At 45.3% G+C, this 18,226-nt stretch overlaps 1 pseudogene; it reads left to right on the top strand.

The window, feature by feature from the left end:
- Positions 1 to 1,136: 1,136 nt before the first annotated feature.
- LOC136495528 (probable protein phosphatase 2C 37) lies at positions 1,137 to 17,697 on the top strand (annotated as a pseudogene).
- Positions 17,698 to 18,226: the final 529 nt, after the last annotated feature.

Raw genomic sequence — 18,226 nt, 5'->3', positions numbered from 1 at the left:
GTTTTGTTGCTTGCTGTCGGGCGAGCATTAGTATCTGTAAGGGTTTTTTCGCTTTATTTTAAAGTGGCGTTAGTAGCAGTTAGAGTTTTGTCGCTTGTTGTTGGACGAGCATTAGTAACCCTAAGGGTTTTTTATCGCTTGATTTTAAAGTGGTGTTAGTAGCCATAGAGGTTTTTATCGCTTGCTGTCGGAGGGGCATTAGTAATCCTAAGGTTTTTTATGTCGCTTGATTTTGAAGTGGAGCTAGTAGGCGTAAAGGTTTTTATCGCTTGCTGTCGGAGAAGCATTAGTAACCGTAAGGGTTTTTTTGCCGTTTTGATTTTAAAGTTGCATTAGTAGGCCTAGAGGTTTTTGTCGCTCGCTATCGGAGGGGGACCAGTAACCATAACGGTTTTTCCCGCTTGATTTTAAAGTGGCGTCAGTAGCCATAGAAGCTTTTATTGCTTGCTGTCGGAGGGTCATTATTAACCATTAAGGTTTTTTACCGCTTGGTTTTAAAATAGCGTCAGTAGCCGTAGAACATTTTGTCGTTTGCTGTCGGATGGCATTGTAGCCGTAGGGTTTGTTTGTCGCTTATTGTCGGAGGGGCCTTAGTTACCTAAGTTGTGTGTGATTAATTTGCCACTGATCTAGTTGTCTTCTCTTCAGAAAAGAAAATCTAGCTATAATTTTTGTATTAAGAATGACAATTTTTTTAATTACGTTTGCCGAAGTACCACTGATCTAGTTTGGTAACTGTGGGCGGGCGTACTCTGGCGCCGGTTTACGATTGTGCTACACTACACTGCACTACGCACGCGGAAGATCGTAGAGCGGTGCTGCAAGCCTGCAACGGCAAAGTACAAAGGAGATGATGGAAGCCGCCACGGCATCGGCAGGCCGGCGAGCGTCGGAAGAAAGAGCGGCGGCACGCATCGTCCAAACGCCGTCGTACGCAGGCGCAGGCGCCGCTGTGGAGAGATGAGATGACGGAAATCATGCCGCCCGCGGCTTTCGGGGCCCACTGCCAGTTTGCGCCGCGGCGTCTCCCAGCGGGACCATGCGCCCCCTTTACCTCCCCGGCCACGTGTCGCCCGCAGTCCACGTCGCGTCCCGCCGAACAGGACCCGCCGCTGCTCTTCCGTCCTCGCACACCACCACCCACGCGCCGATCCCCCCACCGCCACCTCGATCTCATCCGATCACCTAGCCAGGCTAGCTTCGTTCGCATGGATTCACCTGCGGCTGCGTCGTCGTCGCTGCTCCGGGACTACTCCTACTCGTAGTTCCGCCGCTCTTCCTCTTCCTCTTCCTCCGCGTGACAGACCGCCCCGCCCGCTAGCTGATGGTGATGGCCAGCGCCGGCGTGAACGTGCCCGCTGGCGGCGACGGCGTCGGGAACCCGACCGCCGCGCCGGCGCCCACCCAAGAATGCCGGCTGCGCAGGCGCCGCCGCCTCGAGCCGCAAGGATCCGGCGAGGCGGGTCCGAGCTGGGTGCGGCGGCTCCGCCCGGCGGCCTCCCGGTTCTCGCCGTCGTCGTCGTCGCAGTCGGCTTCGCAGGGCTCGTCGCAGGAGGAGGCCGACCCGGGCGTGCAGGAGATGGAGCTGGCGCCGCTCCCACCGGCAGAGCGGCAGCCTGAGCCCGAGCTTGAGCCTGTCGCCGCCGTCGCCACGCAGCAGGTGTGGCCCGTGGCGTTCGGCTCCGTGACCATGGCGGGGCGGATGCGGATCATGGCGGACACGTCTCGCTCCACCCCAACTTGTGCACCTGGGCCGCCGACGGCTCGCCCATGCACTTCTTCGCCGTCTTCGACGGCCACGGCGGCCCCCATGTACGTGTCGTCTTGCCGCCTTCGCCTGGCCGCCGCCAAATCTTACTCATCTCGAGCTAATCACTGCATCGATCGATCGATCCCATCCCTTGTTAATCTGAACATTTCATGTCCATCATCACTTGCCAGCAGTAATTTCGTTACCCAATTCTGCATCGTCATCTAATGAACGGTAACAAACATTCTTCTGCTTATTTACTTTAGTAACTCTTCCAGCCTTTTACTGGTACTGTCATTTGTTTGTTTGCATCATCATCATCTAACAAGAAAGGTAGTACTAGGCCATGAATGCTTGCCGAAGCCAAAGCTGCAACAGGTAGCTTCCCTCCTGCACCACATTTGGCTTTGGCTACTAGCGCTAGTCAGTCACTGTTTTCTGTTGCTAGCTAGTACCAAGTGTCCATGGATCCACGTTTCTCTACCTCGTTTACTTACTTGTCTCTTTTAGCATTTGCCTGCCTATCATCATTATCCCTGTTAATATACTCCATTAGACTGCAACTGATCGACCAATGAATGTATGCACGCAGGTGTCTGCGAGCGGATGCACGAGTTGGTGGCGGAGGAGCTAGAGAGGGAGGGAGCGGCGTTCCTGCGTCTCCGGCAGGCGTCGAGCGACGCCGCGAGAAGCGTCACAGCATTCCTCGGAGGTCCCCCCGCCGCCGAGCCCTGGTCGGAGAAGGCGGAGGAGGAGCGCGTGTGGCGGGCCGCGCTGATGCGCAGCTTCCGGCGCGTGGACGCAATGGCGCCGCTGGCGTGCGCGTGCGGCCGCGTCACGTGCCCGGCCTGCGGCTGCCCGCTCTCCGTCACCGGCGTCGCCATTAGTAGAGAACAGACCTTTGATCTTCGGTTAAAATGGGCTCTAGTTCCGGAATTTTTTTTCCTCCGGGACTAGAAATACCTTTAGTTCCGGTTGGTGGCTCCAACCGGGACTAAAAGTCCCTGTCCAACGGCTACTGCGCCAGACAGAGGTGGCAGGGATCTTTAGTCCCGGTTGGAGCCACCAACCGGGACTAAAGATATACTTTTACTCCTGGTTGGTGGATCCAACCGGGAGTCAAGGTCTACTCCCGGGCCGTGGCTACGCCCGGGGTTGGAAAGTTACCTTTAGTCCCGGTTGGAGCCACCAATCGAGACTAAATGTTCTCCCTTTATATATCGGCCGTCTCCTTCTTCCTCCCCGAGCCCGAGCTCAGCACATTTTGAAGCTCACTGCACTAGTGTTCTTGCTTCCTCCCTCCCTCCATTGTTCCTCCATCCATTCTTCGATTCCTCCGTCGATTCTTCAGTTGTAAAGGTTACCAATCTCATATTCTCATTTTTCACCATTGTCTTATGCCATTTTGTTCACTATATATATATGGTTCTTTATTGTGGTTTTTTTCATTTGTAAGCAATTTGAGCTCAAAATCACTTCAAGCTTGCATATTTACATGAAAGAAGGTTAAAGTATATATAAATATAAACTTAAAAAATAGTTAGAAAATTATAGCAAATCCATACTAGTTGAACTTGCGGACCGTGTTCAGCTCGGCGAGCATGTTCTCTGCCGAGCGGTAACGGACGTCAAGGAGAAGCTTTGATTCTACGAGGGAGAGCGGCAACGGTCGTGGAAGACCGTGTTCCCTTCCTCGTAGAATCGGAGCTCTTCCGTAGTCAAGTACGGTGCCGTCCGCTGAAGAAATGCTCGCCGAGATGATCACGTAAGCAAGTTCAATTAGTACGGATGATTATTTATTCACATGTCCCGATATCATCGCAGTAGTCTATCAATCACCGTACCCAAACGTAGTATATATATAAATATAAACTTAGAAAATAGTTACAAAATTATAGAAAATCCGTACTAGTTGAATTTGCGTACCGTGTTCAGCTCGGCGAGCATGTTCTCTGCCGAGCGGTAACGAACGTCGAGGAGGAGCTTTGATTCTACGAGGGAGAGCGGCAACGGTCGTGGAAGACCGTGTTCCCTTCCTCGTAGAATCGGAGCTCTTCCGTGGCCAAGTACGGTGTCGTCCGATGGAGAAATGCTCGCCGAGATGATCACGTAAGCAAGTTCAACTAGTACGGATGATTATTTATTCACATGTCCCGTTATCATCGCAGTAGTCTGTCAATCACCGTACCCAAACGTAGTATATATATAAATATAAACTTAGAAAATAGTTAGAAAATTATAGAAAATCCATACTAGTTGAACTTGCGGACCGTGTTCATCTCGGCGAGCATGTTCTCTACTGAGCGGTAACGGACGTCAAGGAGGAGCTTTGATTCTACGAGAGGAGAGCGACAATGGTCGTGGAAGACCGTGTTCCCTTCCTCGTAGAATCGGAGCTCTTCCTTGATCAAGTACGGTGCCGTCCGGTGGAGAAAATGCTCGCCGAGATGATCACGTAAGCAAGGTCAACTAGTACGGATGGTTATTTATTCACATGTCCTGATATCGTCGCAGTAGTCTGTCAATCACAGTACCTAAACGTAGTATATATAAATATAAACTTAGAAAATAGTTAGAAAATTATAGAAAATCCGTACTAGTTGAACTTGCGGACCGTGTTCATCTCGGCGAGCATGTTCTCTACCGAGCAGTAACGGATATCAAGGAGGAGCTTTGATTCTACGAGGGAGAGCGACAACGGTCGTGGAAGACCGTGTTCCCTTCCTCGTAGAATCGGAGCTCTTCCTTGACTAAGTACGGTGCCGTCCGGTGGAGAAATGCTCGCCGAGATGATCACGTAAGCAAGGTCAACTAGTACGGATGGTTATTTATTAAAACATGTTTTTGAGCTATAATGTATTAAAAATAAGTATAGAGATCTAGATAATTTTATAGTTTATTAATTTTATTTGTTTATAAAAGGAGAAATTTATAGTGTATTAAAAATAAGTATAGAGAGTAGATGGCAACTGCTTCTGGGTCCTCGGCCTCTCATGGGTTTCCAAAGCGACTTAGGCCGGGCCTCCCTCTCATTCTATGCGGCAAGTGTTGTGATGAGATGAAGATTGTGATGGAGTACCGAGTGAAGAAGGAGGGTCCCAACAAGGATCGTATCTTCTACAAGTGTCTGGATCGCAATGTGAGTTATTTTATCGTATTTAATGATTATGGTTAGTTTATACCTATTTTCATAATGGTTGTGATTAAAGTTCTAATTTTTTATTTTAATTTCAGTGGAATGGTAGTGGACGATGTTCAGGCTTCTACTAGGAAGGAAGAGTATGTTGAACTCGTGCAAAAATATCTTGCACAACAGGCAGATACGGCGGTTAATGAGGCAGTGATCCAGCCGAAGAAGCCCAAAGATGTTGCACAATCGGGGGATCTGTCTGTTTTAGTTGAGATTGGTCGCGAAATCCTTGTGCTCCTGAAATGTATTTTAGCTTTAGTTCTTTTAATGGTAGTTGGGATTGTCTACATTGTAGCGATGCTTTCATAAATTTGTATCTTTTGTGGTGGCACGCATGTTGTATAAATAATTAATTATGATCTAGGTTTTAATATGGTATTTATGTCATGTAATGCAGATGAACCGTCATTGGATGTATAATGCTGATCGCCGCTCCCAAGAGTTCATTGACGGCGTGCATTCTTTGTTACGTGCGGTCGAGGCAAACAAACGCGATGGTTTCATGTGTTGCCCATGTGCCATATGTAAGAATACGGTGGAATATCCTTGCTCAAGGACTCTTCATTCACACTTGTTCAAGTCGGGTTTCATGCCAAACTATATTTGTTGGATAAAGCACGGAGAAACTGGTGTTGTAATGGAAAAAGATGAAGAAGAACAATGGGACGACAATGATATTATTCCTGATGGTACGTGCTTCAATGATACTGCAATGGGAGAAGCTAAAGAAGAGATAGCCACAGAAGATGAGTCGGCTGATGATCTTTCTCAGGTCATTCATGACGCACAAAGAGAATGTGAAAGTGAAAAGGAGAAGATCAAGTTCAAGCGGATGCTAGAAGATCACAAGAAATTGTTGTACCCAACTTGTGATGTAGGGCAGAAAAAGTTAGGAACCACACTAGAATTGCTGCAATGGAAGGCAAAGAATGGTGTATCTGACAAGGGATTTGGAGAGTTACTAAAAATCCAAAAGAAGATGCTTCCGAAGGATAATGAATTGCCCGCCACTACCTACGAAGCAAAACAAATTGTCTGTCCTATGGGGCTAGAAATAGAGAAGATACATGCATGTCCTAATGACTGCATCCTGTACCGTGGCAAAGAGTACGAGAAATTGGATGCATGCTCGGTATGCCATGCGTCGCGGTATAAGATCAGACGAGATGACCCTGGTGATGTTGAGGACGAACGTCCGCGGAAGAAAATCCCTAGCCAAGGTTATGTGGTATGCTCCTATAATACCACGCTTGAAACGTCTGTTCAGAAACAAAGAACATGCAAAATTGTTGTGATGGCACAAAGAAGACCGTAAGGTAGACAATATGTTGAGACACCCTGCTGATGGGTCCCTAGTAGAGAGCAATCGACAGAGAATTCCCGGAGTTTGTAAATGACGCAAAAAACTTAAGGTTTGCTTTAAGTACAGATGGTATCAATCCTTTTGGAGAGCAGAACAGTAGTCATAGCACTTGGCCTGTTACTCTAAGTATCTACAACATTCCTCCTTGGTTATGCATGAAGCGGAAGTTCATTATGATGCATGTGCTCATCCAAGGCCCGAAGTAACCTTAGCAATGACATCGATGTGTACCTGAGACCACTTATTGACGAACTTCTCATTTTGTGGAATAAAGAAGGTGTACGTGTGTGGGAATGAGTACAAACAGGAACACTTTGATCTGCGAGCATTGTTGTTCGTAACAATCAATGATTGGCCTACTCTAAGTAATCTTTTAGGACAGTCAAACAAGGGATATAATGCAAGCACATACTGCTTCGGTGATATTAGAGGTGTATTCTTGAAAAAATGTCGAAAGGTCGTGTACCTTGGCCATCGTCGATTTCTTCCTGCAAATCACCCCGTAAGAAAGAAAGGCAAGCATTTTAAAGGGAAGGCAGACCACCTGACCAAGCCTCACAACCGAACCGGTGAGGATGTACTCGATATGATCAATGATGTGAAAGTCGTCTTTGGAAAAGGACATGAAAGCCAACCTGTTCCGAACGATGCTAACGGTCACGCACCCATGTGGAAGAAGAAGTCCATATTTTGGGACCTACCCTATTGGCAAGTCCTAGAGGTCCATAGCTCGATCGACGTGATGCACCTGATGAAGAATCTTTGTGTGAACCTGCTAGGCTTTATGGGTGTGTATGGAAAGCCTAAGGACACATTTGAAGCACGACAGGACCTACGTTGTTTGAGAGAAAGAGACAACCTGCATCTAGAGAAGACAGATGATGGACGCCATTATTTACATCCTGCTAGCTACACTCTAAGCAAAGAGGAGAAGGAAATCATGTTTGAATGCTTAAACAACATCAAGGTACCATCGGGATTCTCCTCGAATATAAAGGGTATTATAAATGTGCCAGAGAAGAAATTCTATAACTTAAAGTCCCATGACTGTCACGTTCTCATGACGCAATTACTTCTAGTTGCATTAAGAGGAATTCTACCTCCAAATGTACGTTTAGCCACCGTGAAGCTATGTGTATTCCTCAATGCAATTTCTCAGAAGGCAATTGATCCAACTGATCTAGCTAAACTACAGAATGATGTGGTTCAATGTCTCATCAACTTTGAGTTGGTGTTCCCTCCTTCCTTCTTTGATATTATGACACACCTCCTAGTTCACCTAGTCAAGGAGATTTTCACTCTCGGTCCTGTGTTCCTACACAACATGTTCCCCTTAGAGAGATTCATGGGAGTCCTGAAGAAATATGTTTACAATCCGTGCTCGCTCAGAAGGAAGCATCGCCAAGGGCTATGGAACAGAAGAGGTCATTGAGTTCTGTGTTGACTTTATTCCCGACCTTGACTCGATTGGTGTTCCTAAATTGAGACATGAGGGGAGACTAAGCGGAAAGGGGACACTAGGGAGGAAAACATATATTGGTACGGATGATGATTATTTCAATAAAGCGCACTACACAGTTCTATAGAACTCCTCTTTGGTAGATCCGTATATTGAGACACACAAGGATCTCTTACGATCTGAGTTTCCAGGGAAGACTGAAGCTTGGATTACGCGTAAGCACATGGAAACTTTCAGGCGGTTGGTTGCGAAAAAAATGTCAAGGTGATGAGAGCATCCATGAGCAACTGTATTTATTGGCTATGCAACCATCATGGCATATCATCACATACAAAGGGTATGAGATAAATGGGAACATATTCTACATAGTAGCCCAAGATAAAAGGAGTACCAACCAAAACAGTGGTGTCCGCATAGATGCCACAGACCTGAATGGGAATAAGCAGACATATTATGGACGCATAGATGAAATATGGGAACTAGAATATGCACCTACTTTGAAGATCCCATTGTTCAAGTGCCAATGGGTCAAGGTGACCGGAGGCGGGGTAACAGTAGACAACGAGTATGGAATGACAACAGTAGACCTTAGTAATATTGGGTACAAAGACGAACCATTCGTCCTTGCCAAGGATGTGAATCAGGTGTTCTATGTCAATGATATGTCTACCAAACCAAAAAGAGGGAAAAACGATAATGACTCAACCAAAAAGCCAAAGTGCCACATAGTTCTTTCAGGGAAAAGAGTCATCGTGGGAATTGAGGACAAGTCGGACATGTCAGAAGATTATGAAAAGGATGACCGAATTCCGCCCTTCAAAGTGAACAAAGACCCTAGCATCTTGGTAAATGATGAGAACACTCCATGGTTACGACGCGATCATAACCAATGGACATACGTAAAGAAGAAGTTCACTACTGTGCCCACTTGATGATATAGTGATTTAATGTAGTGTGTGTTTGAGATATTATGTAATAATTGTGAATTCAGATGTTTATTATGTCATGTTTCAAATTAAATCAATGTTTCATTTGGTGGGATTTCTCTCTCAAAAAGGTAAATTAGGATATTGAGTGATGAAAAATTAAAATATTAACGTTAAAATGATGTGAAAACAAATTTCCTGTCCAAAACCAATAGTTTTAATAATTTTAATTAAACACTACATTTTTGCATTAACGAAATAATAAATATTAGTTACATTATGTTTTATAATTGTAACAAAAAATAAAAAAAAAGTTAGGTTATAGATTTTTCCTATGTGCAATAAAGAAAAAGAAAATCCATATTTTTAACAAAATAATTTTATGCCTTTTATTTAATTTACTATGTATTTAACAAAAACTATTACATTTCTATTATATTTAACAAGACTATTGCTTAAAACAGGCGGGAAACGAAACTGCAGGCCACCTTTACTCCCGGGTGTGAAGCCCACCCAAGAGTAAAGGTGGGCTGCAGTTTTGTGGCCCACCAAAAAAAACCCTTTACTCCCGGTGCGTGTTACCAACCGGGAGTAGGTATACCTTTACTCCCGGTTGGTAACTCGCACCGGGAGTAAAGACCCTTTACTCCCGGTTGGTGGCTGGCACCGGGAGTAATTCTCTCTGGTATATAACCGCCAGCGCCTGGCGCAGATCGATCCGCTCGTCTTCTTCCTCATCGAACACCGTCGCCCTCTTCTTCCTCGCGCCGCCGTCCGTTCGCCTTCCGTGACACCGCCGCCCTCTTCTTCCTCGTGCGGCCTCCATCCGTGCACGCCCGTGCCCCTCCTCCACGTGCGCCCGTGGCCCTCCACCGCGCCCTCCTCTGTGCACGTCCGAGGCCCTCCACTGCCGAGCTCGAGGTGATCAGTTCGTCTCTTTGTACATTCTCAGACGGTGGCCGGAAAACTTCAAAAAATGTTATATTTTGCTGTGATGCTGAATAGATCTGAAACGTAGAAATTTGTTCTCCTGAACTGAAAACATTTCTCTTTTGAAAGTAGAACATTGTTTCATGAATCTAGAACATTGCATTTGCTCAATAGAAGAATTTTTTCTATCTTCATAGATCAATGTTTGTTAACAAAATTTTATCCAAATATATTCATGTAGGGTCTTTTTTTGAAGGATTTGTTGTAGGATATATAATGGTCAAATAGGAACTCAATTTGGATACCCAGTTTGTAAACTAAGCGTTTTTTAGTTTATAAAAATATCACATGTGATGATGTAAGCAGTTTTGGTTGGACTTGCATGCATGGCTACAAACAATTTGGGCCACAAGAAAGAAAAGTCCAAAAAGAAGATTACTCAAGCTGAGATGATGGGGTCAGCACAATACTCTAGTTCGATCGGTCCTCTATTTAGCCATCCTTCACTCTAGAGACTACAATGAATAATGTCTTTCTGCAATAGAGGGACCTTTTCAACATTGTTTCTCATTTTCCCCTAAATAATTGCACTAGTTTTTGTTCCTTATATCACTATTACATCGAGCCTTTTAGAGGCGCATGTAGATGCTCTATATAGGCAGAACTTAGACCATCTTCTAGAGTTTTTGTAAAGCTCACTCTTTATATCATCATTAGAGGGCTATTTGGATAAAAATATTTTCTATATCTTTCTGCTGCCCAAAAGTTTTTTATAGATGTTCTATAGTAAATTACAAATGTCCTAGATTTTATATACGCAAATATCATATAAAAATGAAGGAAAACTTCAACGTTTCTTCATTTGTGAACTTTGAATATACAGATATAATATATTAATGTTGCTAAAGTAATATGAACATTACATATTTTTTCTAGGAAGACTATCTTCAAACTTTATATCATAGCATCAAAGATGAAGTACTATGCCTGTAGAAGAAGAAAATAAATACTTATCATTTCGGAAATAGTAATGGTTATATTAGCAATAAGACACATATACTTACATTTCATAATGACTTATACTTACATTATCAGCATAGAATTTTCTCATATGATGAATGACTACATGGTTCACATGGCACTGCCGCCCTCGTTCACCCATGTGTACAGACATATATACGGCAGAGTGGAGCACCACCACTCTTATCACACCGCCCTCTCTCGTGGCCTAGTTGATCAACATTCATATTATCGTTATCGTTAATGCTAAACAATCACACTAGGGCAAACCGCGCTATTGATGTCACCGACATGGTTCGCCCTAGTCACCGATGCAATTCGCCCTCGGCCGTTTATGTATAGCCCTAATTCGCCCTAGTACCGACGCAGTTCGCCCTAGTGTGGCGAATTGCGTCCGTGACCGAGGGGCAAGATTTAATAATGCATATTGTTCGTAGATTTTACGCATGTAAACAAAGATTTGACGTACTATATATTGGTTTTGTTTTTTGAAGCTAGATGGCTGACCCGAGAAACATGGATGAGGAGGAGTTGATGATGAATTTGATCAACACTGGCACTCAAGTTGCCGGCGATGATGGTGCTAAAAATAACGTGCAAGAGGATGCAGATGACGGGAGTCAGTACTTAGCTCTTGAACAAAATGAGCAACAACTTATTGGCCAAGTATATATTTTTTATTATTAGCTATATATATTATCATATGTCTTATGTGTGCTCATGACATTAAAAATAATGTTTATGTTTTGTAGCCCTCTGGATCGACATCAACAACTACAACGAAGAGTAAAAATGTTCGAGGTCCCAAAAATCCATTGGAGGGCCGCTTCATCATCTCGGAGTTCAATGTGGATACAGGAGAACCGGGGGGCCGAATAAAATGAAATTTGTGCACCACTGTGGTTACCTTGTACGGGACCGGCTCCCGATTAGTACCCATGAATGGAAGAAGAAGACCAATGCTCCTCATATCAATTTTGTCTCCGATCGTGACAAGGCGTTAATTTGGAAAGATGTCTTGGTACATTTCACGCTCCAAACAGATGGTTATGATGATATAATAGATGGTGATGAATTGAAGGAGCGAGTTAGGGATTGGGCAATGAAGAAGATGGCCACCTAGTTTCAGACTTGGAAGAAATACCTATACACGACGTATGTCAAGAAGAACATAGCACCAGATTTTACTGTCCCAGGCCCGATCTCAAAGCAGAGGCCCTATTGGGATGAGTTTGTATAGTACAAGACTTCGGAAGAGGGTGTGAGTCGGGTGATAAAGAACCAACGTAATGCCCAACAGAAGACATACCACCATAACTTGGGATCAGGTGGCTACCCGACTGCCATTAAGAAGTGGAACAAAATGGAAGCAGACCTTCTTGCCAAGGGTATTAGACTAGAATCACTCGAGTGGGGAGAACGTGCAAAGAATTGGTTTTTCGCTCATGGGGGAACACTAGACCAGGAGACAGGGAAGTGCGTTTATGGCGCAAGACTGCAAGAAGCAGCAGAAAGATTGTTTTATGCTCAGAGAACTACTACTAGTGGTGCGTTTAGGCCCAACAGAGAGAAGGATGAGCTGACATACGCCATCAGGACTATTAAACATGGTGGCCGAACTAGAGGCAAAGGAAGTGTCTCGTGGGAGCATGGATTCCCTCAGGACAGACCTTCCTACAGAAGCCGCCAGAGAAAGAAGGAAGAGGAGGCACAGCGGCTCTAGAGGTTGGAGGAAGCGGTGCGTGAAGCACATGAGCGGGAAAAAACCTTGAAGCGAGAATGCAAGAGGAAATAAGAAGGAAAGTGCAAATAGCAGTGAGTGCAAGCAAGCAGGCATCAGAGCCAGGAATCAACATTAGCCAATCTGTTCAGTTGAAAAGCAGCTGTGCTTCCACGGAGATACCAAATCAAGGGGATACAGGACTGCGCTTCCCTATGGATGACATCACTGAACCTTGTACAACGTGTGAGCTACACATTCCGAAGGGGAATTCCACAATCAAGGTGGCTATCGGTCTTGTTAATCCTATTGACCGAACCAAGACACCAAGGATTCATGGGAATATAATCCAAGAAGGATATGCTACCATCTCGGTAGATAAAGCTGAAAAAGGTTTTAGTGATTTGCCTCTTGACATTCCTGGAGGTGATGGCGAGAAGACTCTAGGAGAAGCGGAGAAGACATTTATTCTATGGCGCAAGCGCTACATCATCATTCCAGGGATGTCGGCTCCACCTCCTCCTGAACTACCTCACCATAGGTACGTGTGGATGAAAACACTACATTATTAATTTGTATTGGCTTAAATAATTAATAATCTGCTCATAATAATATGTCATTCCTTTTTTTGTAGCAGATCCTCCCCCAACCTAAATCCAATTGTTCAATCGCCAGATCATCATAGTGCTCTGTACGATGACATTGTGTTGGAAGGCGAGGCTGCATCCACACCATCTCCAAGGAGGTCTCCAACGCCGCAGCCGCCACCTCCAAGGAGGTCTCCAACGCCGCTGACAACACCTCCAAGGAGGTCTCCAACGCCTCCCCCGCCCCCGCCTACCAAGAAGCCTAGCAAGAGGCCAGCCCCTCAAATGAAGAACCAGTCCCCGCCTGCAAAGAAAGCCACCGTGAAACCAAGGGCTATTCCCAAAATAATATCTGAAGAGAAGGAAGAAGGAACTGATGCATATAAAAAAGATATGTCTAGATTCTATGACAAACTTAAAAAGAATCAAGAAGCAAGGAGAAACCGTACTTCTTCGTAGCTCTAGATATTCTAAGAAAAAGGGTGGCTTCTTACCAGCAACAACAGCGGGAATCTCATAAGCCGTCCAAATCAACGTTATCGGACTATGACCGCACTCTCACCAAGTCAATTGAGGCGGCACAGAAAAAGAAGCGGGCAGGGAAAGGAGTTGCCCAACTCGGACAACAAGCGCACCAATCACTCCCCCCCCGCTAGTTGTTGGTAATGAATATGGTTTGAATTTAGGATTAATGCATCAGGCAAATATACCTCCGGATGTCGATTTGGATCACCTTGGTGAATTTATTGATGAGACTGGTCTCGACCTTTACCAGATGTTTGGTGATGGAAACATTGAGAGTGCGGCGGAGGTTGATATTTGGAAGAAAAAATTTGTACTAGGCCAGAGTCTATACAACCCTCAAGCCTTATCTGATCTGGGGACGCAAATGTACCTGCTAAACAAGTGGTACATGCAGGCGTCTACCGGTGGAGACTTCTGCGTTGGTGTCAGAATTAGAGACGAACATTGGTTCTGTGGCGATGATGTTATGTATGTTGACTTTGCAGAATTTCATCAACTATGCCACCTGACCTCTCTGGACAAAGTTATCATTAGCTGCTATTGCCTGTAAGTAATAATTCTTTCGATCTATTATTAAACTCATCATATGTGTGTATATGCATATAAATTATCTTAACAAGTACTATATATATGTAGATTTACAATGACAGAGCTCAGAAACGAAGGCTGCAATGAAATTAGTTTTGTTGATCCCCATATAGTATTCAAAGACCTAATTACTCTAAAGACTAATTTGAAGTCTGAGTCAGAGAGCAACCTCATGAACTTCTTAGTGAACCAACGCCACAAGAAGGATATACTCTTTTCCTATAACTTCAAGTGAGTGTTAATAATGTCGATCATCCTTAATGGCTCATATGTTGATTCTAGTTAATTAATGAGTGTTATGCGTTATATCCTATAAACACATGCAGCAATCACTGGATATTGATGGACATCGATCTGGTGAAAAGTTACTTGATAATCTATGACTCGATGAGAAAACCACAACAAGACTACTAAGATATGATAGATATTATCCAGAGGTAATTTCGGGATCTCTAGCAACTATATATACACACAAACATGATGATTAACTATATCTGATGACGTGACAATTTTTTTATTGGGTAGTGTTTGGAAAACCTTTATTGAAAAGCAACACATGGAAAAATACAAAGCGCCACTTAATGTAATTCCTTTGAAAGTAAGTTCCCTGAATCGCATCATCTTTATTAATTAAACATATAGCTTTCACCAGATCACCAGATTGGATGACAAATCTTTTTCTCGTAAAGTGGTGTCTGAGGCAGGAACAGGGAAACAACTACTGTGGTTACTATGTTTGAAAGTTTATCAAGGTGGTCTCCCAAAGAACTCCTACAGAGAGACTCAAAGTACGTTAAAAATACACTATATATTCATTTAATTATTATTATTGATTGTGTTACTATGTCTTTATATATATATATGTACATATATTAATTTATTTTCCTTTAATTCAAACCTGTAGACTCGATGGTTGGAGGAAAAGGTCATACGGCAAGACCAAATCAAAGCAATTCAAGAGTCTATAGCCGGATTTTTTAATGAGCAGGTCATCGATTCCAAGGGCGAGTTCTACTTCGACCCAACACTGCCATAGAAGCCAAGCTAGATGATAAGAAAAAACTTGTTATATCACAACAACTGTAATGCAATCTTTTTGTAATATATGCACATGAAATAATATAATGTAAAATACACATATGCATGCATGCATGTAAATATATATATGATGCATGCATGCATATATATATATATATATATATATTTTCTATGCTTGAATTGTGTGATTTAATACGTTCATTGTGCTTGAACCGAAACATACTATACACGCGTATAAATGTATAATTAGCAGCGTACAATACGATTTCGAAAACCTATTTTGAAAAGAAAAGAAAAAAGGAATAAAACCTTTAGTCCCGGTTCGTATTACCAACCGGGACTAAAGGTGCCGGCCATCGTGACATGTCAGGAGGCACCTTTAGTCCCGGTTGATAATACGAACCGGAACTAGAGGTCCTCCTTTAGTCCCGGTTCCTGACCCGAGACTAAAGGACCCCTTTAGTCCCGGATGCTTGCTCCCGGGTGGGGAATCGGGACTAGAGGGGTTCCCCACCGGGAGTAAAGCTCTGTTCTCTACCAGTGCGCTGTCCGCTGCAACGGCATCGTCGGCTCCACCGCCGTCGTGGCCATCCTCCTCCGCGGCCGCCTCATCGTGGCCAACTGCGGCGACTCCCGCGCCGTGCTCTGGCGCCGCGGGCCCGAAGGGACGCCGCCCGTCCCGCTCTCCTTCGACCAGCTGCCTTTTGTATACTCCGAGTCCGGCGACGACGACACCGACTGATAGAGTACTTGCTGACGTGTCGGCTTTGACTCGCCGTAGTGTGGTTGTGGTCCGGGGGCGCCTGGTCAGTCTCGGCGACGTTGACCGTTGACCCGTGCGGCGGGTGTCGCGTGTGGTGTTCCCCCGGTGAGGTGTCGCGCGTCCAGAAGTTTCCGTCGCTGCCAACTCGTGGTTGGCCGCTGGCGGTGTTCGTGCTCGCCGACGTGTACTGTGATGACGTCAGCGGCAACGGAGGGGGTTGGGGTGCTGGGATCTTGACACGACAGAGAGGAGGCAGCGGGCGCTGGTGCAGCACGGATATCAAAGCGGGCCATGCAATGGCAGTCCCGAGGATACCCGCCAACTTTCAGTGCTGGTCGCGGTGCGCCGTCGCTGTCGCCGGGAGGACACGTGGCGGCGACGGCAGGGGATTCCGAGGGCCGAGGGCACGTGTCGGTGGACGCGGGGGCACATGTGGAGACCCCAGTGGTCGCCGGCAGGTGCGGCCCCTGGCAGAGCTCAAAGCCGCAGCAGTCTCCACTCGCTGTCGCCTATGCGGCGGGGCCCGCCGGAGAGGGGGTGGTGGCCGGAGGCGCCACCTACCGTGCTGCCGCTGCTGGTGCCTTGTGGTGTGCCCTGAGTGAGCTCATGATAGTGATGTCATAGTACATATCTTTACCTTAATCAAGCAATCTTGAGTAAGCTCTGCTAAAAAAAAAAGCAAGCTTGAGTAAGCAAATGATCTGACAGGTAGATTTGCATCGAGAGTTGACTTCCGTAGAGTACATAGATGATTGTTTGTGTTGCTGATGAATTCATTTAATCATCAATTAATGTACGTACGTATCTCATTTTTGGAAAGAGTAATAATATAATGCTGGTAAGGATGGCAACGCGTCGGGTTCGGATCGGGTGGAGTCTCCGTGCACCCAAAACTGAAACCCGAAATCAAAATCTGAATCCGCCCTGAAAACCGATTCGGGTGGAAATCCATCACCAAAACCAAACCCGCGGATACCCAAAACCCGAACGGATACCCGAAACCCGAATGGATACCCAAAACCCGCGGATATATATACACATATTCACATGTATAAACAAGAGACAACAAATAATAAATATTTTCATGAGTCAACTTTAAATAAATTTAATAATCTAAGTAAACAAATTATTATTAGTATATTATAAAACATGAGTTTTAATTCCAAATAATTTATTTCGGATATCCATTGGATATCCACGGGTGGAAAACCAAATCCGAAACCGAACCCGATTGGTTTCGGGCCCCAAACTCGAAAACCGTGGGTGAAAAACTATCCCCAAATCCGAACCCGCAGAACCAAAACCCGCGGATATTCACCCCAAACCCAATCCGTTGCCATCCTGGGTGTGCATGCAGGGGACGAGTGGCTGAGGCCTGAAGTGATCGCTGAGCCGGAGATCACCATCACGGATCGGACGGTGGAGGACCAGTGATCCTGGCGAGCGACGGGATGTGGGACGTGATCGACAACGACATCGCCTGCAACGTCGCCCGCCAGGTCCTGGAGGACTGGAACCCGCCTCCCGCCGACCCCACCGCCGCCACCACCACCGCTGCAGCTGTAGGAGGAGCTCCGGCCGCCGCTGGCGTAGTCGTCGGCCACCAGGAGGAGCCCCGGTGCCTCCGCGCCGCCTCGCTCCTGGGCAGGCTCGCCCTCGGCAGGGAGACCGAGGACAACATCAGTGTCATCGTCGTCGACCTGAAGCACAGGGAGTGAACATTGGCCGTAGGCTGCTTTGTTGCCATGCCGGCCTGCAAGTCCGAGTCGACTTAATCGATCTAGGAGTGAACTGGTACTGTGAGGAGGTGATGATCGTCTAGACCTGACATTTCCTTCGTTCTTTGGATTCTAAGACAAGAAGATTCTAGTTTTTTTTTCTTTCGGTTAAAGTGGGTGGAAGATTGCCGTCCTTAAGTTAAATGAAAAGGGAAAAAAAGGAAAAAGAAACAAGGAAAAGAGAGCAATTGTACAGCATTATTAATAGTAACTTGTTTCCATTTTCTCGAGGACAAGGAGTGAGGCTAAGCTAGCTGCAGTCTCTAGGTGGTTCTGAAGTCTGCAGCTTGAGGGCTCATTCGGTTCTTGGGGATTGAAGGCCTCGGACCATTTCAACTTGGAATGGTTCACAAATTTGTGAACATTTCAAGTTGGAAATTTGTGAACCATATCCCTTGGGCCTTGTTTAAATCACCTACAAATTCTAAGTTTTTTCACTCTCTCTCCATCACATCAATTTTTGGACGCATGCATGGAGCATTAAATGTAGGTAAAAAAAATAACTAATTACACAGTTTGGTTGTAAATCATGAGACGAATCTTTTGAACCTAGTTAGTCCATGATCAGATAAAGTTTATCAAATACAAA

The sequence above is a fragment of the Miscanthus floridulus genome, chromosome 12 (assembly GCF_019320115.1).
Source record: "Miscanthus floridulus cultivar M001 chromosome 12, ASM1932011v1, whole genome shotgun sequence".
Taxonomy (NCBI): domain Eukaryota; kingdom Viridiplantae; phylum Streptophyta; class Magnoliopsida; order Poales; family Poaceae; genus Miscanthus; species Miscanthus floridulus.
The sequence above is the reverse complement of the archived record's forward strand: the minus strand, read 5'-3'. Positions and strand labels throughout refer to the sequence as shown.